This window comes from Gorilla gorilla, chromosome 5 (assembly GCF_029281585.2).
Source record: "Gorilla gorilla gorilla isolate KB3781 chromosome 5, NHGRI_mGorGor1-v2.1_pri, whole genome shotgun sequence".
Taxonomy (NCBI): domain Eukaryota; kingdom Metazoa; phylum Chordata; class Mammalia; order Primates; family Hominidae; genus Gorilla; species Gorilla gorilla.
This window is the reverse complement of record NC_073229.2, coordinates 52,359,588-52,387,109: the sequence shown is the minus strand read 5'-3', so window position 1 is coordinate 52,387,109 and position 27,522 is coordinate 52,359,588. Positions and strand designations below refer to the sequence as shown.

Here is a 27,522-nt window from a genome sequence, read left to right as displayed (position 1 = left end):
ACCTTGTGATCCGCCCACCTCGGCCTCCCAAAGTGCTAGGAGCCACTGTGCCCGGCCCACTCCCTTTATTTTTATAATAACTCTTAGATTGTTTCAGTTCACGTTTCCTCTTAGAAAGAATTTTTGCTCTATTCAGTCAGTTACAGGTCTCCTGTAAAAGGTCTCCTCCACCCTGTTTCAGCTTGGTTGTGCTCTCTCAGAGTTTCTCAGTGGGCGTGCTTTCGGCATGTGGTGTGGACACTTCTTCACTGTGTGGGGCATATTACAAGACCTCTGGCCTCCTCCCACTAAAGATCCGTGGCTTCACCTGTTTATCTTGATAACAAACACTGTCCCCCACCACACAAATTTCTAGCTCACTTGGTCCAAGACTAATAAGTATCTGATTTTTGACAGATTTATTTTCAAGCCCTAACATTTTATCTTTTTTTCCTCGATTTTGATACCCCTTCCCACTCCACCCCACCAAAGGATTAGCTTCTTAGCTTTTATCTAAGTAGCAAATACTAACAAATAGTAGAAAGTACTAACAGATTCTAGTACTTACTATTTGCCAGGTATTATTTTGGGCTTTTTGCATATGTTACCTTGCGAAATATTAGCTGAATTTTATTGATGAGAAAACTAAAGACCAGAGAGGCTTAAGGTCTAGTAAAAGTTGTAAATTAGTTACGAATTATAGTTATAAATTAACAAAAGTAATTTTATTATCTTTGTCATTAATTTGGCTGTCACTACTATATGGGGTTCAGAAGGAAACTGGTTCTAGGGTGTTAATACTTGTTAGAGTTTAGTGAGGGTGGGGTATATGGTCCCGAAGTCCTGTCTCTACTTCCAGAGTGAGTGGGCATTGAGGTGGAGTTGAGATTGACAGGGCTATTCTTAGGTAGTTGGGTGTCAGTTTTCCCCAGAGAGTTCCTGCCTGCTAGAAGATACTCAGTTCTATAGGACATTGGACTCTGGGCAAAGGGTAAGCAGCATGAGTGATTGTCCTTGTTTTAGCGTGGATGCCAGTAGTAATATGCTTCATCTCCTACTAACAGAGTACTGCCTTCCAGATTTCCAAAGGAGAGATTTACCCTGTACCATGATGGTTTCCTCTAACTCTCAAGAGTCCTAGTTGTGAAATAAGCTAAGTCAAGTGATAGTCTGATTATCTCGCACTTATGGGGGATTCCACTACTTGAAGTAGTTCTTGTTAAATACCTCATATGGGTCCCTAGGGACATTTGACATGTCGAGTAAGTAACCTATGCATTATTCATTTGGTTTGTCAGAGTTTAGAAATGAAGCTCACCTTATGAAGGTCCCAAACCACAATATGTCCCACATGTTAGGAAACTTATTGGGTGCTCTATGTAAACTATACTGTTTATTTCCCAAAACCTTTGTAAATTCTTCCTTTACTTTCTCCATTTTATAGCATGTCCTCCCTAACCAGGTAACATGAGGCTTTCCTTATTTCTTGCTTGTGTTTTAGTAACATCATGTTATAAAAGAAGCTGTGGTTTCATACAAACTTCTTCATACTAGAATCCATGATGTCTTCTACTCACATGCTATTCTGCCTGACATTTCTCCCAGTTATCTTGCCCTTTTGCCTATTAACCCCACCTTTAGAACATTGTTCTTTTATGTTGAACTCAAAAAGGCTTCATCTGCTTCTAGAAGATCCTCCATAAGATGCTCACTGTTTCAGTTCTGATCTCTAGAATTCTCTAATACCAGAAATATGAGTAGCCCTTGAAGATAAGATTCCATTTTTTTTTTTTTTTCTTTTTTGAGAGAGGGTCTTGCTTTGTCACCCAGGCTGGAATGCAGTGGTGTGATCACGGCTCACTACAGCCTCAACCTCCTAGGCTCAAGCAATCCTCCCATCTCAGCCTCCCAAGTAGCTGGGACCACAGGCATGGGTTTCTGTTTTTGGTTTTGTTTTGTAGAGACGGGGTTTTGCCAAGTTGCCCAGGCTGGTCTTGAACTCCTAGGCTCAAGCGATCCTCCCACTTCAGCCTCCCAAAGTGCTGGGATTACAGGCATAAGCCACAGCAACCTGCCAAATTTCATTTTTGATAAGAGAAATTCTAGCCTAAGCTGTGACTTGTATGGAAAATATTTTAGAAGGAATGTTTCAAAATGTAAATGAGATCTGAAATTCTAAAATATTATGTTATGAGATGATAGGCTATTTCATCTTTGAAGAAGGAAACCTGCCGTCAGTTGCACTGCCACCAGGTGGTGGTGATTGTTTGGTGGTCATTTCCAGATAGTTCTGTGTGAGTCAAAGTCGGTATGAAGGCCCGGCATGGTGGCTCATGCCGCTAGTCCCAGCACTTTGGGAGGCCGAGGCAGGTGGATTGCCTGAGCCCAGGAGCCCAAGACCAGCCTGGGCAACATGGTGAAACTCCATCTCTACCAAAAATACAAAAAATTAGCTGGGCATGGTGGCACGCACCTGTAATCCCAGCTACTTGGGAGGCTGAGGTGGGAGGACTGCTTGAGCCTGGGAGGCGGAGGTTGCAGTGAGCCGAGATCACTTCACTGCACTCCAACCTGGGTGACAGAGTGAGACCCAGTTTCAACAACAACAACAACAACAGCAGCAGCAGCAACAACAACAGCAATGTGAAATGACTGTACTGTTCAGATTAACCTCTAAAGTGCATATATGTGGGTCTTGAACCTTCTGTGGGCCATCAAAAATTTAAAAATCCGATGAAACAGTAATCCTTTGTAAAGTGTAGTAATTAGCAAGATATTGAATGTCTAGGCAGTAAAGCATCAAATGTTTTCACTGCCTAGTCACTCGGCTGTGAGTAGTGTTAATGTGTGCTGTTAGTGCTAATGATGTTTGCTTTAAAATTAATTTTCTTACTCCTCAACTTAACCATACACATGTATAGAAAAGGATTTGGTAGAGGGCAAAAATATAATTTGAAAGCTGCACCTTTTTTTACTCATGGTAGCCAGCGCCTTTCTGTTAAACGCAAGCTTCTTTAGTCTGAAATGTTGGATTCCAGAAATTCTGAATTTAAGGGAGTAGTGATATTTCCTTAAAGAATTCTTAAAATCAAGTACAATTCTGTATTAAAATACTAGCATACTTACTGTTAAAAGGAAAATAAATAGTTGTAAAACCATTGACTGTTTTAAAGATGACATATTTCAGCATAATTTGTATCTTAATATAATCCTTAACTTTTTTGCATATATGCATTAGTAAGGACTATAGCTTAGGCCAGATCTAGTTAAAGTGTTTTACTTATTTAGGGAATATAGCCCTGTCAGAGTAAAACATTTGCAAATAGAACTTACTGCACTTCCCCAGTTCTGAAGTGACAGTAATTTTAATATGCATCCTTGGTTTAATGATTACTTTCCTTGTAGGGGAGAGAGGTAGAGCCACTGCCATATTAAATGAAAACATTAGATGGTCCATCTTCATTTCAGAGATATTAAAAATGAATAAAAAGGTGATACTTAAAAATTAGATATGTATGTTTTCTCTTTACAAAAGAAAAATATGTTGACATATATGCTGAAACCATTTCAGGTAAGAAATTCTTAAGAAGGTTTCACTGAATTGTTGTGTGATGGGAGTTTTTAATAAGTGCCATTGTGTACACTTGCCCCTAGATCAGACTAGAACATGTTTCTTATAAATAAGGAAGTAAGCATAATTGACTTTTATTCAAATTATCAGTATATGCTATAAAACTAATGTGTGGTTATTTTTTAACATAATGATGATTGGTATCTTAAACAGTGTATAGGGCTTTTAAACTTTTATCTGATAGCTTAGTTTTTGATGCAGTTTATATTCCTTAATTACTGTTCAGAATGTAGTCATAACTTCATTCTTAGAAACCTCACATTACTCTGGGGATCTTTGAAGAGGATAATCTCCTATTGAAAAGCAGATTGCGTTCTGTTCCTGTAATGATGGTTTGACACCAGCCTTATAATGATGTAATGGGTTTTACCTTGAAATGGCAAGGATATTTTTCAGTTAGAAATTAATTAGTTTGTTCTGTAATTTTTATTTTGAAAAAAAATCTTTCTTTAGCTTTTTATTTTTCTCCTTTTATTGTTAAAGAGCTTATACTTTCCTTTATTTACAAAGGGAATGTCAGTGTTGGACATTCAGCCCCGAGAAAGAATGTTGTGAGCCTACTGGCCTCTGGATTTTTATTTTATTTAATTAATTTATTTATTTTGATATAGAGTGTCTCACTCTATCACCCAGGCTGGACAATGTCAGGATCATAGCTCACTGTAGCCTTGAACTCTTGGGCTCAAGCAGTCCTCCCACCTCAGTCTCACAAGTAGCTGGGACTACCTACCTGGCTAATATTTTTAAAACCTTTTTTGTGGAGCTGGGGTCTCCCTGCATTGCCAGGGTTGGTCTATAATTCCTGGCCTCAAGCGATTCTTCCTCTTCGCCTCCCGAAGTGCTGGGAATACAGATGTGAACCACTACGTCCAGTCTGGATTTCGCTTTGTAGTAACTAATGTCCTTCCAGTTTCTTCTTAAGATTTCCAGGCCCAGCGTGGTGACTCACACCTGTAATCCCAGCACTTTGGGAGGCTGAGGCGTGTGGATACCAGAGGTCAGGAGTTCAAGACCAGCCTGTCCAACATGGTGAAACCCCACCTCTACAAAAATACAAAAATTAGCTGAGCATGATGGCGGGTACCTGTAATCCCAGCTACTTGGGAGGCCGATACAGGAGAATCACTTGAACCCAGGAGGCCAGGAGGCAGAGGTTGCAGTGAGGCGAAATCGCGCCATTGCATTGTAGCCTGGGCAACAGAGTGAGACTCTCTCTGGAAAAAAAAAAAAAAAGCTTTCTAAGAGTTTCTTTTCCTCCCTCCCTCCCTCCCTCCCTCCCTTCCTTCCTTCCTTTCTTTCTTTTTTTCAGACAGGGTCTCACTCTGGTTGCCCAGGCTGGAGGAGTGCAGTGGCACGATCCTGGCTCACTGTAGCCTTGACATCCCAGGCTCAGGTGATTCTCCCACCTCAACCTCTCAAGTAGCTGGGATTACAGGCACACGTCATTACACCCCGCTAATGTGTATTTTGATTAGAGACGGGGTTTTGCTATGTTGCCCAGGGTAGTCTCAAACTCCTAGACTCATGCAATCCACCTGCCTCGGCCTCCCAGAGTGCTGGGATTACAGACGTGAGCCACTGTGCCCAGCCAGATTTCTAAGAGTTTTGCTTATAGTTTGTTTTGACATGATCTTGAAAGCAATTTAATTCTAAAGTGGGTTTGGTTTTTGGCTCAGTAGATTTCAGTCATTTTTACGTTTTATTTTCATGATTTCTCTTATATATGTAGAAATCAGAAGTGATTGTGAAAGTGAATTTTATTTCTGACCTGAGCCTTATTTGAGGACTTTAAAAAATATTTAATAATACATTTTATTTAACTGAATATAGCCAAAATATTTTTTCAGCATGTGACTCTAGCTACATCCCAAGTACTCAATAGCCACCATATGGCTGGTGGCCACCAGCTCTTTTGGACGGTGCAGCTCTGTGGATGCTGTCTGATACGTTGTACCATTTTTTTTCTGTAAGAAATTTTATAGAATTGGTGTTATTCTTCTACTAAAGAATTTCCAGCAAAACCATTCAAACCTGGAGGTGTTTAGGTTTTCAATTACTAGTTCAACTTATTTTCATAGTTATAGGTCTATTAAGGTAATCTATTTCATCTTGAGTGATGTGGGAAAATTTCAAGGAGTTGGTCCTTTTCATCTAAGTTGAATTTATGTTCATAGAGTTGTTTGTAGTATCCTCTTATTATCCTTTTAACATCTATGTTTGATGATAATCCCTTCTTTCATTCTTGATATTTTGTGTCTCTTCTGTTTTTCTTTCTTTTGATAGATTTACCAATTTTTTTGGTCTTTGCAAAGAATCAGCTTCTGGTTTCATTGGTTTTTCTCTATTCTGTGTTCAATTTTATGGATTTCTGCTCTTAATTTTATTAATTCCTTCTTGATTTATTTTCTAGTTTCTTAAGGTGGAAACTGAGATTATTGCTTTGAGACCTTTCTTCATTTATAATATGTGTTTAGTACTATAAATTTTCCTCTAAGTGTTGCTTTTAGTTGAATCCCACAACTTCTGAAATGTATTTTTTTTTAATTTTTAGACACTGCAGTGAATGCAGAAATGTATTTTTATTTTCATTCAGTTGAAAATATCTTCTAATTTCCCTTGAGACTTCTTGTTTGACCTATAGATTATGCAGAAGTGTGGTGTTTAATTTTCAAACGTTTGGAAATTTTTATCTTGTTCAATGTTAGTTTCTTTTTTAAAATATATTTTTAATTTTTATTTTTACTTTGTAGAGATGGAGTCTTGCTAGCTTGTCCAGGCTGGTCTCATTCCTGGGCTCAAGTGATCTTTTTGCCTCTGCCTCCCAAAGTGCTAGGATTACAGGCACGTGCTCCCAACTTTGTTAATAGTTTCTAGTTTAATTCCATTGTGGTCAGAGAATATCCTTTGTATGATTTCATTCCCTCCCTCCCTCCCTCCCTCTCTCCCTCCGTGTCTCCCTCCCCTCCCCTCCCCTCCCTTCCCCTCTCTTCCTATTCTCTTTTTTCTTTTTCCTTTCCTTTCTTTTCCCTTTCCTTTCCCTTTCCATTTCTGACAGGGTCTCACTCTGCCCAGCTTCCCAAGTAGCTGGGACTACAGGCGCGCACCACCATGCCTGTCTTGTTTTTTACTTTTTATTTTTTGTAGAGACAGGGTCTTATTTTGTTTCCCAGGTTGGTCTCAAACTACTGGCTTCAAGGAGTCCTCCCACCTTGGCCTCCCAAAGTGCTGGGATTACAGACTTGAGCTACCACACTGGCTGATTTGATTTTTTGTTTAATTTATTAAGGTGTTTATGACCCAGGAGATGTTGTCTGTCTTGGTGAATATTCCATGTGTACTTCAAAAGCATGTGTATTTTGCTTTGTTGAGTTGAGTGTTCTATAATGTCAGTTCGATCCAGTTGGTTGATTTTGTTGTTCAATTCCTTTATATCTGTTGATTTTTGTTGTTGTTTACTAGTTCTATCTGTTACTGAGAAGGGAGTGTTGAAAGATCCAACTACAATTGTGGATTTGTGTTGTTACTTTTTTTCTCCTTTCAGTTATCAGTTTTTAATTCATGTATTTTGAAGCTCTGTTGTTAGGTACATGACATATTAGCATTATCTTTTAGATGAATTACCCATTTATTAATGTGTAATATCCTTTTTCTTCCCTGATAATTTTCTTTGCTCTGAAGACTACTTTGATACTAGTATAGCCACTTTAACTTTCTTTTGACTAGTGTTTACAAGGTCTTTATCTTTTAGCTTTCAACCTACATGTATCATTTCATTTGGAGTTTCTTATAGATAGCATGTAGTTGGATCTTTTTTTCCTCCATTCTAACAATCTGTGTTTTCTAATTGGTGTGTTTAGACCATTCACATTTAATATAATTATTGAAATGCTTGAATTTAGTTTTACCACTTTATTATATGTTTTGTTCTCTTAGTTGAAGACTTAAATCAGTTACATTGCTAAACTTATTGTTTACTTGTGATTAAATTGTTTTAAAAATGTATTTGCTCTGGCCGGGCGTGGTGGCTCATGCCTGTAATCCCAACACTTTGGGAGGCCGAGGCAGACAGATCACAAGGTCAGGAGATCGAGACCATCCTGGCTAACATGGTGAAAACCCTTCTCTACTAAAAATACAAAAAAAAAAAAAAAAAAAAAAAATTAGCCGGGTGTGTTAGTTGGTGCCTGTAGTCCCAGCTACTCGGGAGGCTGAGGCAGGAGAATGGCATGAACCCAGGAGGCAGCCTGGGTGACAGAGCGAGACTCCATCTCAAAAAAAAAAAAAAAATTATTTGCTCTGATAAAAATAAATACATGATTTATTATAGAAAATAAAGTCTAAAGAGAAAAGGAAACATTTGTTCTGCCATCCAAATATAAACACTTTTATTTTTTTTTATTTTGAGATGGAGTCTTGCTCTGTCGCCCAGGCTGGAGTGCAGTGGTGTGATCCTGGCTCACTGCAACCTCCGCCTCCCAGGTTCATGCTATTCTCTTGCCTCAGCCTCCCTAGTAGCTAGGACTATAGGCGTGCGCCACCACGCTTAACTAATTTTTGTATTTTGAGTAGAGACAGGGTTTCTCCATGTTGGCCAGGCTGGTCTCAAACTCCTAACCTCAAGTGATCTACCCGCCTCAGCCTCCCAAAGTGCTGGGATTACAGGTGTCAGCCACCGCGCCCAGCCTAAACACTGTTAATGTATGCATTTCCACATAGTTTTTTAAAATCCATGTATTAAAAGCAAAAAACTTTTTTGTTGTTTAAATATGGTATTGTGCTACCTATTCTTATGTAACCTACTTTTTTCTCCCATTCACTAATGTTTTAGAACTTCTTCCCCTTAACATTAAATACTTTCAAAAACACAGTTTTTAGTAATTCCATACCATTCCACTAGATTAGTATTAACTAAACTATAAACTATTATGGATTTTTTTAATTGAGGTAAAATGCACACAATAATAAATCATTTTAAAGCATGCAGTTTAGTGTACTTAGTACATTTATGGTGTTGTGCAACCATTATCTGTATTTGATTCCAATGTATTTTATAACCCCAAAAGGAAACCTCATACCTGTTAAGCATCGCTCCCCTTTCCTCCCTTCCTGCAGCCCCTGGCAGCCACTAATGTTCTTTCTGTTTCTCTGAGTAGATACTTCTTTTTGCTGGGATAGCGCAAGATATATAAATAGTGAGCAAATAATAAAATGTATTAGGCTGTGCATGGTGGCTCACTCCTGTAATCCCAGCACTTTGGGAGGCTGAGGTGCGTAGATCACTTGAGGTCAGGTGTTTGAGACCAGCCTGGCCAACTTGGTGAAACTCTGTCTCTATCAAAAAATACAAAAATTAGCTGGGCGTGGTGGTACACGCCTGTAATTCCTGCTACTCGAAAGGCTGAGGCACGAGAATGGCTTGAACCCAGGAGGCGGAGGTTGTGGTGAGCCGAGATCGCGCCACTGCCCTCCAGCCTGGGTGACAGAGTGAGTCCGTGTCTTAAAAAAAAGAGGGGGGAATGGGGGACGGAGAAACACAGGTGAAGTTCATAGTCCAGGAGTGTAGGTTCACCAAAAGACTGAAACCGAATCACACCTTACCATTATATTACTACTGGCTTCTTTACTACAGTTTCTTTTAGCCGGTACATCCTGTCTACCTTTCAGCAGGGCATACTAAAAAGCAAGAAACACGGTTTGGAGAAATTGAATAGCATCAGAATCAGTTTTGGCAGGCGTGTTGGAATTATTAGGCCAGGAATTTTTAAAAAAACTATAAATAGTATGCTAAGTTCTTCAATGGAAAAAGTAGACAACATGAAAGAACAGATGGATAATGTAAGCAGGGAGATGGAAATTCTTTTCTTTTTTTTTTAATTTAATTTAATTTTATTTTTATTGATCATTCTTGGGTGTTTCTCGCAGAGGGGGATTTGGCAGGGTCATAGGACAGTAGTGGAGGGAAGGTCAGCAGACAAACAAGTGAACAAAGGTCTCTGGTTTTCCTAGGCAGAGTGTTTGTGTCCCTGGGTACTTGAGATTAGGGAGTGGTGATGACTCTTAACGACCATGCTGCCTTCAAGCATCTGTTTAACAAAGCACATCTTGCACCGCCCTTAATCCATTTAACCCTGAGTGGACACAGCACATGTTTCAGAGAGCACAGGGTTGGGGGTAAGGTCATAGATCAACAGGATCCCAAGGCAGAAGAATTTTTCTTAGTACAGAACAAAATGAAAAGTCTCCCATATCTACTTCTTTCTACACAGACACAGCAACCTTCCGATTTCTCAATCTTTTCCCCACCTTGCCCCCTTTTCTATTCCACAAAACCGCCATTGTCATCATGGCCCGTTCTCAATGAGCTGTTGGGTACACCTCCTAGACGGGGTGGTGGCCGGGCAGAGGGGCTCCTCACTTCCCAGTGGGGGCGGCCGGGCAGAGGCGCCCCTCACCTCCCGGACGGGGCGGCTGGCCGGGCGGGGGGCTGACCCCCCCACCTCCCTCCTGGACGGGGCGGCTGACCGGGCGGGGGGGCTGACCCCCCCCAGGGAGATGGAAATTCTAAGAAAGAATCAAAATGCTAGAGATAAACATTAACAGAAATGAAAAATGACTTTGATGAGCTTGTTAGTGACTGGACACAACTGAGGAAATAATCTCTGAGCTTGTGGATATGTCAGTAGAAATTCCAAAACTGAAAAAGAGAGAAAAGGCTGAATAAAAGTAGAACAAGCCGGGTACAGTAATGTGTGCGTGTAGTCCCAGTTATTTGGGAGCCCAGGAGTTCAAGTCCAGCCTGGGCAACATAGTGAGACCTCATTGCTTAAAAAAACAAACCCAGGGCCGGGCGGTGTGGCTCACGCCATAATCCCAGCACTTTGGGAGGCCAAGGCGGGCGGATCACGAGGTCAAGAGATCGAAGCCATCCTGGCCAACATGGTGCAACCCCATCTCTATTAAAAATACAAAAATTAGCTGGGTATGGTGGTACGTGCCTGTAGACCCAGCTACTCGGGAGGCTGAGACAGGAGAATCGCTTGAACCCAGGAGGCGGAGGTTGCAGTGAGCTGAGATCACACCACTGCGCTCCGGACTGGCGACAGAGTGAGACTCTGTTTCAAAAACAAAACAAAAGAAACCCAGAATACAGGAGCCTCCCCACCACCCTATCTGGTGGATAGGAAAGTTTCACTTTCCATGGTTTCAGTTACCCATAGTCAAACACAGTCTGAAAATATCAGATGGAAAATTCCAGAAATAAACAGTTCTTAAGTTTTAAATTGCATTCCATTCTCAGGGGCGTCCCATCTTGCCCAGGATATGAATCATCCCTTTGTCTAGCATATCCACGTGTATGCACTATTCACTTGTTAGTCACTTAGTAGCCATCTTGGTTATCAGATCACTGTTGGGATATTGCAGTGCTTGTGTCGAAGTAACCCCTATTTTACTTAATAATGGCCCCAAAATGCAAGAGTAGTGATACTAGCATATTGTTGAAATTGTTCTATTTTATTATCAGTTATTAACCTCTTACTGGGCCTAATTTATAAGTCAAAATTTATCATAGGTATGTATGTATAGGGAAGAACATAGTATATATGGGATTTAGTACTTTCCATACTTTCAGGCATCCATTGGGAGTCTCGGAACTTACTTTCCATGGATAAGGAAGGACTGCTGTATCCACAAGCTGTGGGACAACTACAAAAGGCGTAACATACACACATAATGGGAATAACAGAAGGAGAATAGAGAAAGGAACAGAAACAATATTTGAAGCAATATGGCTGAAAATTTCTCCAAATTAATGTCAGACATCAAATCACAGATCCAGGAAGCTCAGAGAACACCAAGCAGGATAATGCCCAGAAAATGACATCTAGCATATCATACTCAAACTGCAGAAAATCAAAGATAAAGAAAAATCTTGAAAGAAGCCAAAGGGAAAAAATATCTTACCTATGGAGGAGCAACAGTAAGAATTACATATGATTTCTCCTCAGAAATGCAATCAAGAAGAGAGTGGAATTAAATATTTTAAATATTGAGGCTAGGCACAGTGGTTCACACCTATAATCCCAGCACTTTGGGAGTCTGAGGCAGAAGGATCACTTGAGCCTAGGAGTTCAAGACCACATGGCAACACAGGATAATTAAGAAATATTACAAGCAACTCTGTGCCCACAAACTTGATAACCTAGATATAATGGAATAATTCCTTGAAGTACACAGTTTGTCATAGCTTGCTCAAGAAAACATAGACAACTTGAATAGGCTTTTGTCTGTGAAAGAAATTGGATCAATAATTAATAAACTTCTGCAACAGAAAGCACCAGGTCCAAATGAGTTTTCTGGTGAATTCTACCAAGAATTAATGAAGAATTATACTCATTCTCTTTTTATATTCTTTTTGAAACAGAGTCTTGCTCTGTCGCCCAGGCTGGTATGCAGTGATCTCAGGTCACTGCAACCTCCGTCTCCCAGGCACAAATGATCCTCACCTCAGCCTCCCAAGTAGCTGGGACTACAGGCATGTGTCACCACACCTGGCTAGTTTTCTTTTGGTAGAGACAGCATTCCGCCATATTGTCCAGGCTGGTCTTGAACTCTTGGGTCAAGCAGTCTTCCTGTCTTGGCCTCCCAAAGTGCTGGGATTACAGGTGTGAGCCACCGCACCCAGCCTATACTAATTCTCTACAATTTCCTTCAGAAGATAGAAGCAAATGGAATACTTCCTAACTCCTTCTATGAGGCCAACGTTACCCTAATACCCAAACCAGACAAAGATTACAGGAAAATTATAAAACTATTTCTCATGAACTTAGATGCACATATCCTCAACAAAATATTAGCAGATTGAATTTCAAAAATGTGTAAAAAGGTGGGCCGGGCGTGGTGGCTCACACCTGTAATCCCAGCACTTTGGGAGGCCGAGGCGGGCAGATCATGAGGTCAGGAGATCGAGACCATCTTGGCTAACACGGTGAAACCCCGTCTCTACTAAAAATACAAAAAATTAGCCAGGCGTGGTGGCAGGCGAGTGCAGCTGGAGTAGTCCCAGCTACTCAGGAGGCTGAGACAGGAGAATGGCGTGAACCTGGGAGGCGGAGGTTGCAGTGAGCTGAGATCATGCCACTGCACTCCAGCCTGGGTGACAGAGTGAGACTCCATCTCAAAAAAAAAAAAGTTTAAAAAGGCCAGGCTCAGGGACTCATGCCTGTAATCTCAACACTTTAGCTGGCTGAGGTGGGTGGATCACCTGAGGTCAGGAGTTCAAGACCAGCCTGGCCAACATGGTGAAACCTCGTCTCTACTAAAAATACAAAAATTAGCGGGGCACAGTGGTGTGTGCCTGTAGTCCCAGCTACTTGGGAGGCTGAGGCAGGAGAATCCTTTGAACCCGGCAGGTGGAGGTTGCCGTGAGTCGAGATTGTGCGACTGCACTCCAACCTGAGTGACAGAAACAATATTTGGAGTGAGACTCCATCTCAAAAAAAAAAAAAGTATATGCAGGCCCAGGGGCGGTGGCTCATGCCTGTAATCCCAGTACTTCGGGAGACTGAGGCGGGTGGATCACTTGAGGTCAGGAGTTCAAGTCCAGCCTGGCCGACATGGCGAAACCCTGTCTCTACTAAAAATACAAAAATTAGCCGGGTATGGTGGTGCATGTCTGTAATCCTAACTACTCGGGAGGCTGAGGAAGGAGAATAGCTTGAACCAGGGAGGCGGAGGTTGTGGTGAGCCGAGATCGCGCCATTGCACTCCAGCCTGGGCTACAAGAGCGAAACTCTGTCTCAAAAAAAAAAAAAAAAAAAAAAAGGGGGCCAAAGATCTGAACAGACATCTCACCAAAGAAAATGCACAGATGGCATGGCATATAAAAACTTACGAGAAGATATTCACCATTATATGTTTTCAGGACATTACAAGTTAAAACAACTATGAGATATCACTATATACCTATTAAGATGGCCATAATCCCAAACGCCAACAATACCAAATGCTGGTAGGAATGTGGAGCAACAGGAATTCTCATTCACTGCTGGTGAGAATGCAAAATGGTACAGCCACATTCTCTTACCCTCCCATCAGCAGCTGTGCTCCTTGGTATTTACCCAAAGATGTTGAAAGCTTACATTCACGCAAAAGCCTACACACAGATGTTTATAGCAACTTTATCTATAATTGCCAAAATTTGGATGCAATGAAGAAGACCTTTAGTTGGTGAGTGGACAAATAAAGTGTGGTACACCTGGACAATGAAGTATAACTCAGCACTAAAAAGAAATGAGCCATTAAGGCACATGGAAGGACCTTAAATGCATATTACCAAGTGAAAGAAGCTGATCTGAAAAGGCTACATACTGTTGGATTCCAACTCTGTGACATTTTGGAAAAGATAAAACTACGGAGACAGTAAAAGCATCAGTGGTTGTCAGAACTGGGGGCAGGGAGAGATGAATAGGCAGAATACAGATTTTTAGGGCAGTGAAAGTATTCTGAATACCATTTTTTTTTTTTTTTTTTTTTGAGACGGAGTTTTGCTTTGTTGCCCAGGCTGGAGTGCAGTGGCGTGATCTCGGCTCACTGCAACCTCCGCCTCCCGGGTTCAAGCAATTCCCCTTTTTCAGCCTCCCGAGTAGCTGGGATTACAAGTGCGCACCACCATGCCTGGCTTATTTTTGTATTTTTAGTAGAGATGGGGTTTCACCATGTTGGTCAGGATGGTCTGGAACTCCTGACCTCGTGAACCGCCCACCTCGGCCTCTAAAGTGCTAGGATTACAGGCGTGAGCCATCACACCCCGCCTGATATATTAATATAATGGGGGATACATGTCATTGTACGTTTGTCCAAACCCATAGAATGTACGACATAGAATGAATCCTAACATAAACTATTGACTTTTGGTGATAATGGTGTGTCAGTGTTGGTTCATCGATTGTAACAAATAATACCACTGTGGTGTAGTATGGTGATAGGCAGGTTGTGCATATGTGGGGGAAACATCTCTTGGTTTTGCTGTGAACCTAAAACTGCTATAAAAAAATAAAATACGATTGGGCAAAGCGGCTCATGCCTGTAATTCCAGCCCTTTGAGAGGCTGAGGCAGGAGGACTGCTTGAGGCCTAGGAGTTTGAGACCAGCCTGGGCAATGTATTGGAAGACCCCCATCTCTACAAAAAAATTTAAAAATTAGCTGAGCATGGTGACATGCACCTGTAGTCCTAGCTACTTTGCGGGCAAATGTGGGAAGATTGTTTGAGCTCAGAAGGTCAAGACTACAGTGAGCTGTGATAGCACTATTGCACTCCAGCCTGGACAACAAAGAAAGACCCTGTCTTGGAAAAGAGAAAAAAAGGAATCTGTTAAAAAATGCCTCCTGGCCGGGTGCAGTGGCTCACACCTGTAATCCCAGCATTTCGGGAGGCCGAGCCAGGCGGATCATGGGGTCAGGAGATCGAGACCATCCTAGCTAACATGGTGAAACCCCGCCTCTACTAAAAATACAAAACATTAGCCGGGCGTGGTGGTGGGCGCCTGTAGTCCCAGCTACTCGGGAGGCTGAGGCAGGAGTATGGCATGAACCTGGGAAGCAGAGGTTGCAGTGAGCCAAGATCATGCCACTGCACTCCAGCCTGAGCGACAGAGCAAGACTCGCTATCTCAAAAAAAAAAAAAAAAAAAGCCTTTCAATAAGAAAAAATAATGAACAGTAAGAAATAATAACCTTTGAGGTAGGATAGGCTGGAAGGACTTTCTCAAATATGGGAAACTTTACCAAATTTAGTCTTTTAACTAAATTAAATTCATGTTTGGCGATTGGGAGAAGGTACTTCATTTCTAAACTGAAAGAAGGTGGGCAAAAGCATAAACTCTGGTTAAGCATGACTAGTACACTTTGGGCATTCTGTGGGAAAGAATGGGAGATAGATTGGAGATTACAGTACTTTTTGATGAAGATTAGCACCCACTGGTCATCTGTAAGAGAGTTGAGTAGCTAACCATCACAGATCAAGGTGTACAACTTCAGCATGTCTGACCAAGAGAACATGTGTCTACTCTGCACATCAGATGTGGGCGAGTGGTTTGACTGCCTTTTGTAGGATTGAGATGTCCACATGGCCATGAGGGAGTTCTAAGTACCCCTATGAGAGATGTTGATAGACCTACTCAGTTTGGTGCTGAACTAATGCCCCCAAAGCTCTGTGCTCACATTTGAACCAGGAAAATACCTTGGCCCATGAAGGGCGTGTGGTGGAGATGAGAAGGAAGGGATGCTTGGTAAAGTTGGATAAGACCAAAGAAATGAAGAAGATAGTGGGAAGAAATAGGAAAAAAAGAGGGGAAGGGGGAAGGAGGGAAAAAGAAGAAACATTAAGGAAGTTCTGCTTTGTTGCTATATTCAACTCCGACTTCTGTCAGTGAATTTGATGACTAAAGAGCTAGTGTAGTTCTCTTTGGAGAGAATGTTGATGGGGAGAGGTTACTATGTTATTTGTTCTGCTGGTTCTTGCACTGGTCCAGCTAGGTTTGTGATATTGATGGGGAGCAGTTTCCTTGAAGCCAGAAACAAAGCCCATCCTCTTTCAGGAGGAGAGGGAAGAGAGAGCAGAGTTAACACAATGTATTATCTAAGATCTCTAGGAAGCAAAAGCTTTCACCAAGAGTAACTAGTTACCATCAGTAATGATGTTTTATACTTTTTGTTCATAATTGTATCCAAAATAGGGTTTGAGTTTCTTTTAAAAGACCAATGAGGCGTATATCTTATTTTGTTTTTAATTGTTCAAAACTAACACATTAGCTCTGTAGAAGTTAAACCTCACCTTGGAAGATGTACCAGAGGAATGGGTGGTTGTTGTTTTTAAATGTTTGGAATTTAAAGTTGAATTAGGTGGCCGGGCACGGTGGCTCACACCTGTAATCCCAGCACTTTGGGAGGCCCAGGCAGGTGGATCACCTAAGGTCAGGAGTTTGAGATCAGCCTGGTGAACATGGTGAAACCCCATCTTTACTAAAAAAAAAACAAAAAAACAAAATTAGCCAGGTGTGGTGGTGCATGCCTGCAATCCCAGCTACTTGGGAGGCTAAGGCAGGAGAATTGCTTGAACCTGGGAGGCGGAGGTTGCAGTGAGCCGACATCACGCTATTGTGCTCCAGCCTGGGCAAGAAGAGTGAAACTTCATCAAAAAACAAAACAAAACAAAACAAAAAAGGTAAATTAGGTAATTAGTTGGTAGTCTAGAATTTGACTTTCTGGTTATAGAATTAATAAATACTTGGAAGTATTTCTTCAATATCTTATTCTAAATTTTACCCTTTGATGAAAATCTCACAGATATCAAGATGTACCAAGTATGTCCCAATTATACTGGTTGGTAAATTCACCAGAATTGGTGAAGGAGGCTGGGCACGGTGGCTCATACCTGCAATCCCAGCACTTTGGGAGGCCAAGGTGGGCCAATCACTTGAGGTCAGGAGTTCAAGACCAGCCTGGCCAACATGGTGAAACCCCGTCTCTACTAAAAATACAAAAATTAGCTGGGCGTGGTGACAGGCACCTGTGCTCCCAGCTACTTGGGAGGCTGAGGCACGAGAATCGCTTGAACCCAGGAGGCAGAGGTTGCGGTGAGCCGAGATTGTGACACTGCACTCCAGCCTGGGCAACAGAGTGAGACTCAAAAAAACAAAAAGATAAAGAAGTATTAGAGGAGTAAGAATACCAGCCATTTGTCTTCCTATTTGCATATAAAATGGACAATATTTAAATTTTAAGCCTTTTTATCCAATGTTATATTTAAGTGCTTTTCAACATTAATGCCAAAATGATTTTATGCCAGCTGTATAGATTTGCCTCTTAATGTACTGTAGCTATCATTTTGATTTCCTGCATATCCTTAAACACAATTGTACTTTGAAATTTAAATTAGTAATTTAAGTTCTTAAGTGTAGTTTCATGCTATATTACGTTTTTTTTGTGGTAGTGCTATTACCCACTCAGATTATGCTTTTTTTCGTAGGCTATAGAAGTTTAAATTATTAGGATAATATTTCCATCTTTTCTGCCAGGAAGTGTTTTCTCCGTGAGTATTAGTTATTTTCTGATTAGTGGAACTCTCAAAACTGACCAGGGGTGGGGTGGGATTGTTGCAAGATGTCATCAATAAGCACTAGACCAGGAGTAAAAAAGATCTGACTTCTAATTCTGCCACATAATAAATTACTGATTGGCCTTCAACAAATAACAGAATCAGTAGGCCTCTGATGTTTTTGTTTTTGTTTTAATTGTGGTAAAATAACACATACAATTTATTGTAACCATTTTTAAGTGTACAGTTCACTGGCAATAAGTATATTCATGAGCATCACCACTATTCACCTCTAGAATTCCTTTCATCTTGCAAAACTGAAACTCTGTACCCATTGATAATTCTCCATTCCCCTTCACCCCAGCCATTGGAAACCGCCGTTCTACTGTCTCTGATTTTGACTACCTTAGGTACCTCACATACGTGGAATTATATAGTATCTGTCCATTTGGGACTACTTTATTTCACTTAACATTATCAAGGTTCATCCATATTATAGCATGTATCAGAATTTCCTTCCTTTTAAAGGCTGAATAATATTTTGGTGTGTATATATACATTTTGTTCATTGATCTTTTACTGGACACTTGGGTTACTTCCGCCTTTTGGCTATTGTGAGTAATGCTGCTATGAATGAACATGGGTGTACAAATATCTCTTTGAGACCCTGTTTTCAGATCTTTAGTTTATATACCTAGAAGTAGAGTTACTGGATCATTTGTCAATTCTATATTCAATTTTTTGTGGAATTGTATTGTTTTACATAGCAGCTGCACCATTTACATTCCTAACAGCACACAAGGGTTCAAATTTCTCCACATCCTCACCAACATTTGGCATTTTCTGATGTCTCTAGGAAGCAAAAGCTTTCACCAAGGGCAACTAAGGATTTTTTTTTTTTTTTAGTAGTAGCCGTCATAATAGGTGTGAGGTGGTATCTCATTGTGGTTTGATTTGCATTTCCCCGGTGATTAGTAATGTTGAGTATCTTTTTAAGTGCTAATTGGACATTTGTATTTTTATAGAAATGTGTATTCAAGTCCTTTGCCCATTTTGAAATCAGGTTGTGTTTTCTGTTGAGTTGTAGGAGTTCTTTATATATTTGAGATATTAACCCCTTATGACATATATGATCTGTACATATTTTCTCTCATTCCATGGGTAGCCTTTTACTCTGTTGATTGTGTCATTTGGTGCACAGTTTTTAATTTTGATGTCTAATTTATTAGCTTTTGGTGTCATATCCAAGAAACCATTGCCAAATCCAATGTGATGAAGCTTTTCCCTAAGCTTTTTTCTAGGAGTTTTATAGTTTTAGCTCATATGGTTAGGTCTTTGATCCATTTTGAGTTAATTTTTGTATATGGCGTAAGGTAAGGGTCCAACTTCATTCTTTTGCATGTGGATATGCAGTTTTCTCAGCATCGTTTTTTGAGAAGACTGTCCTTTCACCATTGAATTGTTTTGGCACCGTTGTTGAAATCATTTGACCATATACACAAGGTTTGTTTCTGGGCAGTTTCTTCTATTCCATTGGTCTTAATATGTCTGTCTTTCTGCCAATACCACACTAGTTTTTTTTTTGAGCTGGAGTCTTGCTCTGTCACCAGGCTGGAGTGCAGTGGCACGATCTTGGCTCACTGCAACCTCTGCCCCCCTGGGTTCAAGTGATTCTCCTGCCCCAGCCTCCTGAGTACCTGGGACCCCAGGGGTACGCCACCATGCCTGGCTAATTTTTTGTATTTTTAGTAGAGACGGGGGTTTCACCATGTTTAGCCAGGCTGGTCTCGAACTCCTAATCTCAAGTGATCTGCCTGCCTCGGCCACCCAAAGTGCTGGGATTACAGGCATGAGCCACTGTGCCGGGCCACTTTGTGATAAGTTTTGACATCAGGAATAAGTTAGTCTTCTTTTTCAAAATTATTTTCACTGTTCAAAATTTTTTAGCCTTAGTGATGCTAAGATTAAAGGATTCAGGTGGTAACAGCCTGATCCCTCCATTGCAGAGGGATCTCTGCAATCGATATTTTGCATAATTGTTTCATCAATTTGTGATGATTGCCTAAATCATTTCATTAGAAGTTACAAAGTAGCGATTCCTTCTACTTTTATTAGCTGGAATTCTTTTGAAGTGGGGGAATCCTTTTGTTCATCAACAGTGACTTATCTTGAAATTTAATTTCTACCAAAAAGGCTGGTTAAATGCTTAATTCTTTACCTTTAATTTTCAGTTGTTAGAGTAAGAAGGTGATGCTCTTGTTGCTTTCAATGAAATTAATGAAGAAGAAGAATTAAAGATTTGGTTTGATTTCCCCCTTTTTGTAAGTGTCGTTATAAACTCTTAGATTCTGTATATGAAACCTGTTTTAGTTCATTGCAGATAGTGGCTAAGGAATATGTATTTTTAACACAGAAACCACATGATCTTGATGGAGGTGGTTGGTCTGCAGAGCAGACTCCTGTAAAGTAGTGTTATGGATTTTAAAACAGTTACTGTTTTGTTGTGTATGTCTTCCCTACCAAAGATGGTGTCCATTAACAAGTTAGTGTCCGGTCTTATCAAAGGCAGATGTTATCAACATAATTTATCATTATTTTAAAATGTATTATTATTTTTGAGACAGGGTCTCTCACTTTATCATCCAGGCTGGAGTGCAGCGGCACAATCGTAGCTTACTGCAGCCTCAAACTTAAGGGCTCAAGTAGTCCTCCCACCTCAGCCTCCTGAGTAGCTGGGACTACAGGCATGTGCCATGATGCCCAGCTAATTTTTAATTTTTTTTTGTAGAGTCGGAGTGTAGCTGTGTTGCTACACTTGTGGGCTCAAGTGATCCTTCTACCTTAGCCTCCTGGGAGGCTGGAGGCTACAGGCATGAACCACTGTGCTCTGCAATAATTTATATTTAAATTAGCAATATTAAATGTTAACACATCTTAGTAAGGAGGTATTTTCTGCCTTCAATTTACTGTCATTGTTATAGTTCTCCAGGTTAAATTAGACATACCCAATTCTCAGACGTTACCCTTAACAGTGACTCTAACTTCCAACAGGGCAACACAGCAGTTTTTTAATGCTACTTATGGTGCTAAGTACTTTCGCATTAATAATTTGTTCCTTATTGAGCACCTGCCTTGTGCCAGTCACCATCCTAGGGAATTTTTTTATCCCCATTTTTACGGTGTCTCACCTTGACCTAATTTTATTTTTTGAATATGTGAAACATTTTGTGATTCCTAAGTCAAAACTTATTTACATAATATATTTAGATGGATATAATATATATCCATCCCTGCCCCCTTCAGCTAGTGCCATCCTCCTGCTATAGGGTACTCATTTTTATTCATTGTTTTTTTCTTTTAGCAAACACTAGCAAATGTATATAAATTTGCCCCTTTTCTAACACAAATAATATCTTGTGTTATAATATCTTATAACTACAGATATTGATCTGCATCTTACTTTTTTTTTTTTTTTTTGAGACAGAGTCTTGCTCTGTCGCCCAGGCTGGAGTGCAGTGGTGCGATCTTGGCTCACTGCAACCTCTGCCTCCCAGATTCAAACGATTCTCCTGCCTCAGCCTCCCAAGTAGCTGGGACTACGGGCCCGCACCACCATGCTCGACTAATTTTTGTATTTTTAGTAGAGACGGGGTTTCACCATGTTGGCCAGGCTGATCTTGAGCTCCTGACCTCGGGTGATCCACCCACCTCAGCCTCCCAAAGTATTACAGGCGTGAGCCACTGTGCCTGGCCACTTTTTTTCACTTAATATGTATATCCTAGAGAACACTCTTAAAAGGTAATAGAGGCCAGATGTGGTGGCTCATGCCTGTCTTCCCAGCACTTTGTAAGGCTGAGGCAGGAGGATCACTTCAGCCCAGGAGTTGAAGACCAGCCTGGGCAACAAAGGGAGACCCCATTTCTACAAAAAGTAAATAAGTAGTCAGGCATGGTGGCAAGTGCCTACGTGTAGTCCCAGCTACTCAAGAGGTTGAGGGGGGAGGATCACTTGAGCCCTGGAGGTCAAGGCTGCAGTGAGCCATGATTATGCCACTGCACTCCATCCAGCCTGAGTGACAGAGTGAGACTCTCTGTCTCAAAAACAAGTTAATGGGAATCTTCATTTCTTCTGTGATACAGAAGAAATGAAGATCCTTCTATATATATATATTCTGTGTACCTACTGATGAACATTTGAGTTGTTTTAAATTTCTTGCTGTTAACAAATAATGCAGTATTCTTAATTCTCCTCTTCTGGCTTCTTCCTCATCTCTCTGCCCTCCATCGTAGCAAAACTTCTTTGCAAATGTACCAATAATAATTGTCTCCACCTCCTGATCTCTTACTCTCACAAATTCTATGTAGCTGTCTATCCCCATTACTCCGCTGAAACTGACTGCTTTTTTCAAGCTCTCCAGTGACCTTTGTGTTGCTACATCCAATGGTTTGTCCTTAGTACTCTACTGACTTAATAGCAGCACTGGACTCAGCTGGTGACTCTGTCCTCTGTCCTCTTGAAACACTCGTCACTAGGCTTCTAGAGCACCATAGACTCCCGGTTTTCCTTTATTGTCAGGGCTGTTCCTTCTCTATCTTTTCTGATGCCCTTGTTATTGAATGAATACATCTCTTCTCCTTCCTTATGGTATCAGCTGATGGCTGAGCCAGGTGGGCCCATTTCAGGGGAAGGCAGTCATGCAAGAGGGAAGACTGTAAGGAAAGGGGTGATGGGGTCTCTGCATCTATGAGCTGGAATGAGGAGGAGGAAGAGAGGAAGGCATCTAGGTTCAAAGATCACCAGAAACAAGCCTGTAGTCTGACAAAATCAGGTTATTGATGTGATGCAGTGAGTGAAGGCACTTCAGAGGAACTGTGGAATGCCATGGAACAGGAAGGAGGAGGGAAGCATCTTTTATAGGGCTTGGGTTCTAGCTAAAGGATTCTGAGGAAGCTTTAAGGGATGCTTGTTAGGACAGGGGTCAGTTCTGGATTGGTTGCTGTTTCTGAGACAGGATTAGGTGAAACAGGAATAATTAGGGTTTAGGTGTTGACGTGAAGCAAGGGCAGTTTAGCAATTGGGTATTCTCAGTAATAGATGGCTATAGCAAACTAGGTCTGGAAGCATTATTGGTACTAAGGCAGTAGCCACACAAAGAGAGGGTCATTAGGACATTTTACTGCTGCTGCATGACCTTGGGAGAAACAATATTTCCTCTTAACTTTGTACTTGACTTTATCTGTGTCTGTCCTCCCAGTCCAATTATGGGAGAGTTGCTTTTTCCTTTTTCATTCTGAACAGATTTTCATTTTTCAGCCCTAGCCAGGTTTTTACTCTTAATTCCATGGCACTGATTTCCTGGATTTGGGAAGCAAGGATCCTTGTTTCCTAAGATTTGAGAGAAATAAGTGATTAAATGATTGCTGTACTGCTCCCTCCCCATGTTTAAGGGAAAATCTCATATTTTTGAAATAGGGCATAATGTGGAAAAATTGTGAAATAGGAATAGTTTCTTTGTTATTTCCTCTTCAGTTCTCCTGTCAGTGCCTTTCTTAGGCTTCTCTTCTTTCCTGTGTGAACTTGTGCCTATTGGTTGATCTGATTTGTTGCTCTGATGATTAGATTTAAGGTAGCTTAATATGTTTTTTGAGGGGCGCTTGCATTTTAAAAGGAAATTCCTGGGTATAATACTAAATACTAAGGAACAAGTTTCTAATGCACATTTGAGGTAAGAGGTGGTAGGGAGTGAGAATGGGTAGGGATGCGGAGTTTCAGTGGAGGTTGTCCTTCAGCGGTACTCTGCTGCTGGTGGGGTCTAAGCCTCGGAAATCAGGAGGTCACTGAGAAGCTGATGAACTGGAGCCTATCTCTAGCCTTTTCCCCTTTAGGTGCTGAGGCGTAGGTGGCATGTTGACAGATGTGGTGAAAGAATCTGAGTGCCCAGACATGTGTCAGGGGAGCGTGGCTACTGTGCTGAGTAAATTATGTGGCAGTGCAGACTAGAAGTTGAGACTAGACAGATCAGCACTGGGACAACTGGAAGTTCCTTCTTTTCACAATGGTATGCGCACACTGCTGCCTTAGCAGTTCTAAGAGACACGCACAAAGATGTCAAGACCTGCTCATAATACTGACTTTTTTTTTTTCAATTTGAGAGCGCATACTGTTTGTTAACTGACTAGATTAGAAAAATAATCATGATAGACGCCTTAGTTCATTCTTCTAATAAGCGTGTTGATCTGGTCCACCCTGTTGCCACCATCTCCACCTTCTACAAAATGGGTAGTTTTTTCTTCATTCCACTTCATGCAGAAGATAACTTGAAGGGCCACAGGAAGTTATTTGCTTCTTTGAAGCATTTTCCAACAGTATAGATCTCATGATCAGATCCTCCCTGCAGGTGATGCCATATTTACCAAGAGGTCGAGCAATCAAAGTGTTGTCTGTCAGAGCAACTCACTTATTGATTTTGCCATAACCATGCTTGTAGATTAGTTCATTTACTGACTTCAGATTTGGGTACTCCTGTGCAATATATGGTTCTACAATCCTCAGCATGTTAATTGAAGCCTTGTTGAGCTTCACAAAAGTTCCATTAAAGATTTGATGAAGGCAAAGAAGCTGCAACACCTTTCAGACCTTTGAGTTCACACCATTGATACCTCTGATCCTAATGATAAACGCCAATTTGAATTCTGCAGGTACATAGAAGTTGCTAGCTTTTCTTGCCATCCTTGCCATTTGAATTTCAGTTCTGTGCATCTGCCTATATTCCTTGTGATAGATAAGCTTCCTCCTTGCCTTTCAAAGCATCTTTTGGGCAAACTTCTTTCTCAGGCGATTGATCTTCAGCTCTGCAAAATTCGTTCGCTTTTTCTTAAGGGTTTCTGGCACAGCAGGAACCTTCTTCTCTTCGACACCCTCCATGGTTCCAGCCTGAAAAGAGCATAATACTGACTTTTGCACTGCCTACTGTTGGGGCATGTTTCAGTCCACTTTCAAGCCTTTCTCACTGAAGCTAGACAGTACATACCCAGCTTTTCTATAGAGATGAAATATGAGCCTGTAGCTTATAGCTCAGCAGCTGACTGCAGCCAGACCCCTTTTGTTTCTTAATCCTCAGGGGAAGTGTGAAGTTCCTGTTCTGCTTTGAAGATGGGTTGATCTTCCTAAAGGATTTGAACCCACAACCTTCAAATCTGGAAGTGGCCTCCACCATAATCTTCCTGTTGACCTTCACCAGGCTTTGCCTCCTGATGCCAGGGTATTCATGTCTCACAACTCCCAGGCACAAGAAGTTGTGGTTGCTCTAAAGATCAGAAGCGTCCAAGAGTTTAGTCTCAGCTATACCTTTAACCACTGGGAGGTGTCCATGTATGTTAGATTTTTTAAAGTGGTCCCTTCCCAAGTCCCCTGACCTTTCCCCTTGGGAAGCCCAGAACCAAGTGGAAGCCTATTGATGAAGCAGTTTATTGTTTGGCTTAAGTGGTTTCTCTTTACAACTGCTGGTTAGAAGCAGGCTCTGGGATTAGTCAAGCAGCCTCAGCCCAACATCCACATCAAGATGATGGTGGTTCGGTTGTAGTCATTGATGTAACCCTAGTTTGAAGGCTGTTAACTGAACTGTAATGCTCTACTGGGAAGGGGAGCGTTTCCCTGCAGATAGGACTGGCTTCTGTCTTCAGCTGATAAAACGGTGTTTTTGAGGCTTCTAAAGGACTTGGGTGCATGATGGTTTCCTTTTTGCCCTGCTACAACCTTGTTCTACCCCTCGCTAGATATCAAAACACTCTCTTTTGCTAGTCCATTCTCTCCATAGAAAGTGGTCTGCATCAGCTCTATTGCAGTTTTTGTTTTTGTTTTTGTTTAAGATGGAGTCTCGCTCTGTGTCCCAGGCTGGAGTGTAGTGGCATGATCTCGGTTCACTGCAACCTGCCCCTCCCAGGTTCAAGTGATTCTCCTGCCCCAGCCTCCCCAGTAGCTGGGATTACAGGTGTGTGCCACCATGCCTGGCTAATTTTTGTATTTTTAGTAGAGACAGGGTTTTGCCATGTTGGCCGGGCTGGTCTTGAACTCCTGACCTTAGGTGATCCACCCACCTCAGCCTCCCAAAGTTCTGGGACTACCGGCGTGAGCCACCATGCCCGGCCTCTGTTGCAGTTTTACCTGTTAATTTCTGAAATATGATTTTCTAATCCTGTACCAATTTATTTTAGTATACTTTATATTTTGTAATAATTAGGTTTACAGAGAAGTTGCAAATATAGAGTTCTTATATACCCAGTTTTTCCTATTATTATCACCTTACATTATCATAGTACACTTGTTAAAGACATCAACATTGGTATATTACTATTAATTAAACTCCAGACTTTATTTGGATTTCACCAATTTTTTCACTAATGACCTCTTTCTATTCCAGAATCCAATCTAGGCTACCACATTACACTTAGTTGTCATGTGTCCCAGTCTCTTCTAGTCAGTGACAATTTCTCAGTCTTTCAGTGTTTTTCATGACCCTTGACTGTCTTAAGGAATACTGGCAAGTATCCTATAGAATGACATGTAATCTGAGCTTGTCTGATGTTTTCCTCATTATTACACTGATGTTACGGGTTTTAGAAAGAATACCACAGAGGTAAAGCACCCTATCAAGGGTACTTGATATTCATCTAATATCATTGGTGATGCTAACCTTGATCACTTGGTTAAGTAGTACGTTTGCCAGGTTTTTCTATTGTAGAGTTACTGTTTTTCCTTCTCCCTATACAATTTTTTGGAAGCAAATCACAAGGCTAGCCCACTCTCAAGGAGGGAATGGGAGATGTATAGAATTAAGTTCTACCTCTTGGAAACAGGGAGTATCTACATATATTGTTTTGAATTCCTCTGTTAGCAAGTTTGTCTCTTCTCTCCCACTTATATGTATAGCACTGTGGATCCATGAATATATATATATAATATATATAATAATATATTAAAAATATATAATACACATTATATATATATATATTTTATTATTTTTTGAGATGGAGTCTCGCTCTGTCGCCCAGGCTGGAGTGCAGTGGCGTGGCCTCTGCTCACTACAAGCTCTGCTTCCTGGGTTCACGCCATTCTCCTGCCTCAGCCTCCCGAGTAGCTTGGACTACAGGTGCCCGCCACCATGCCCGGCTAATTTTTTGTATATTTAGTGGTGACGGGATTTCACCGTTTTAGCCAGGATGGTCTCGATCTCCTGACCTGGCAATCCACCCGCCTTGGCCTCCCACGGTGCAAGGATTATAGGCGTGAGCCACCGCACCCAGCCAGGATTCATGTATGTTTATTTTATACTTTGGATTGTGACTTAAAACTATGTTATTTATTATGTTGCTCGAATTGTTCCAGCTTTGGCCAGTGGAAGTTCTTTCTGGTTGGTTTATATGTCCCTGTGACATGCCCTTATCCTTTTGTTCTTTGACCACTTTCTTTCTGGTACTATAGGATGTTTCAGATTCATCTTGTATTTTCCATGCCCTAGCCACAGAATCAGCCATTTATCCAAGGAGCTCTTGTACTTTTTACTGGAGAATCCTATATAGAAACCAAAATCTGGGCACTGGGTATGTTCATTGCTACTGGGGTGTCATAACTTCTAGTCCTTCTTGGCAAACAGAGCTAGATAATACATGTATGCACACCAACTTTTGTATATGGACGTATCTACAACTGATTCTGTATTTCTTCATCTATTATAACCAGGAACTTATATTGACATCTCTGACTTTAATTCAGTACCACAGCATTCATTTTTAGAATGCCTTCCTTTCTTGCTTATCT

The 27,522-nt window shown here is 41.1% G+C and overlaps 1 protein-coding gene and 1 pseudogene across 3 annotated transcripts in view; one reads left to right on the top strand and one right to left on the bottom strand.

Moving 5' to 3' along the window:
• The window catches only part of ILRUN (inflammation and lipid regulator with UBA-like and NBR1-like domains), a 111,616-nt gene that overhangs the window by 56,564 nt on the left and 27,530 nt on the right, over window positions 1-27,522 (top strand). The gene's annotated exons all lie outside the window — the stretch shown is intronic.
• LOC115934973 (large ribosomal subunit protein uL30-like) lies at window positions 23,913-24,630 on the bottom strand (annotated as a pseudogene).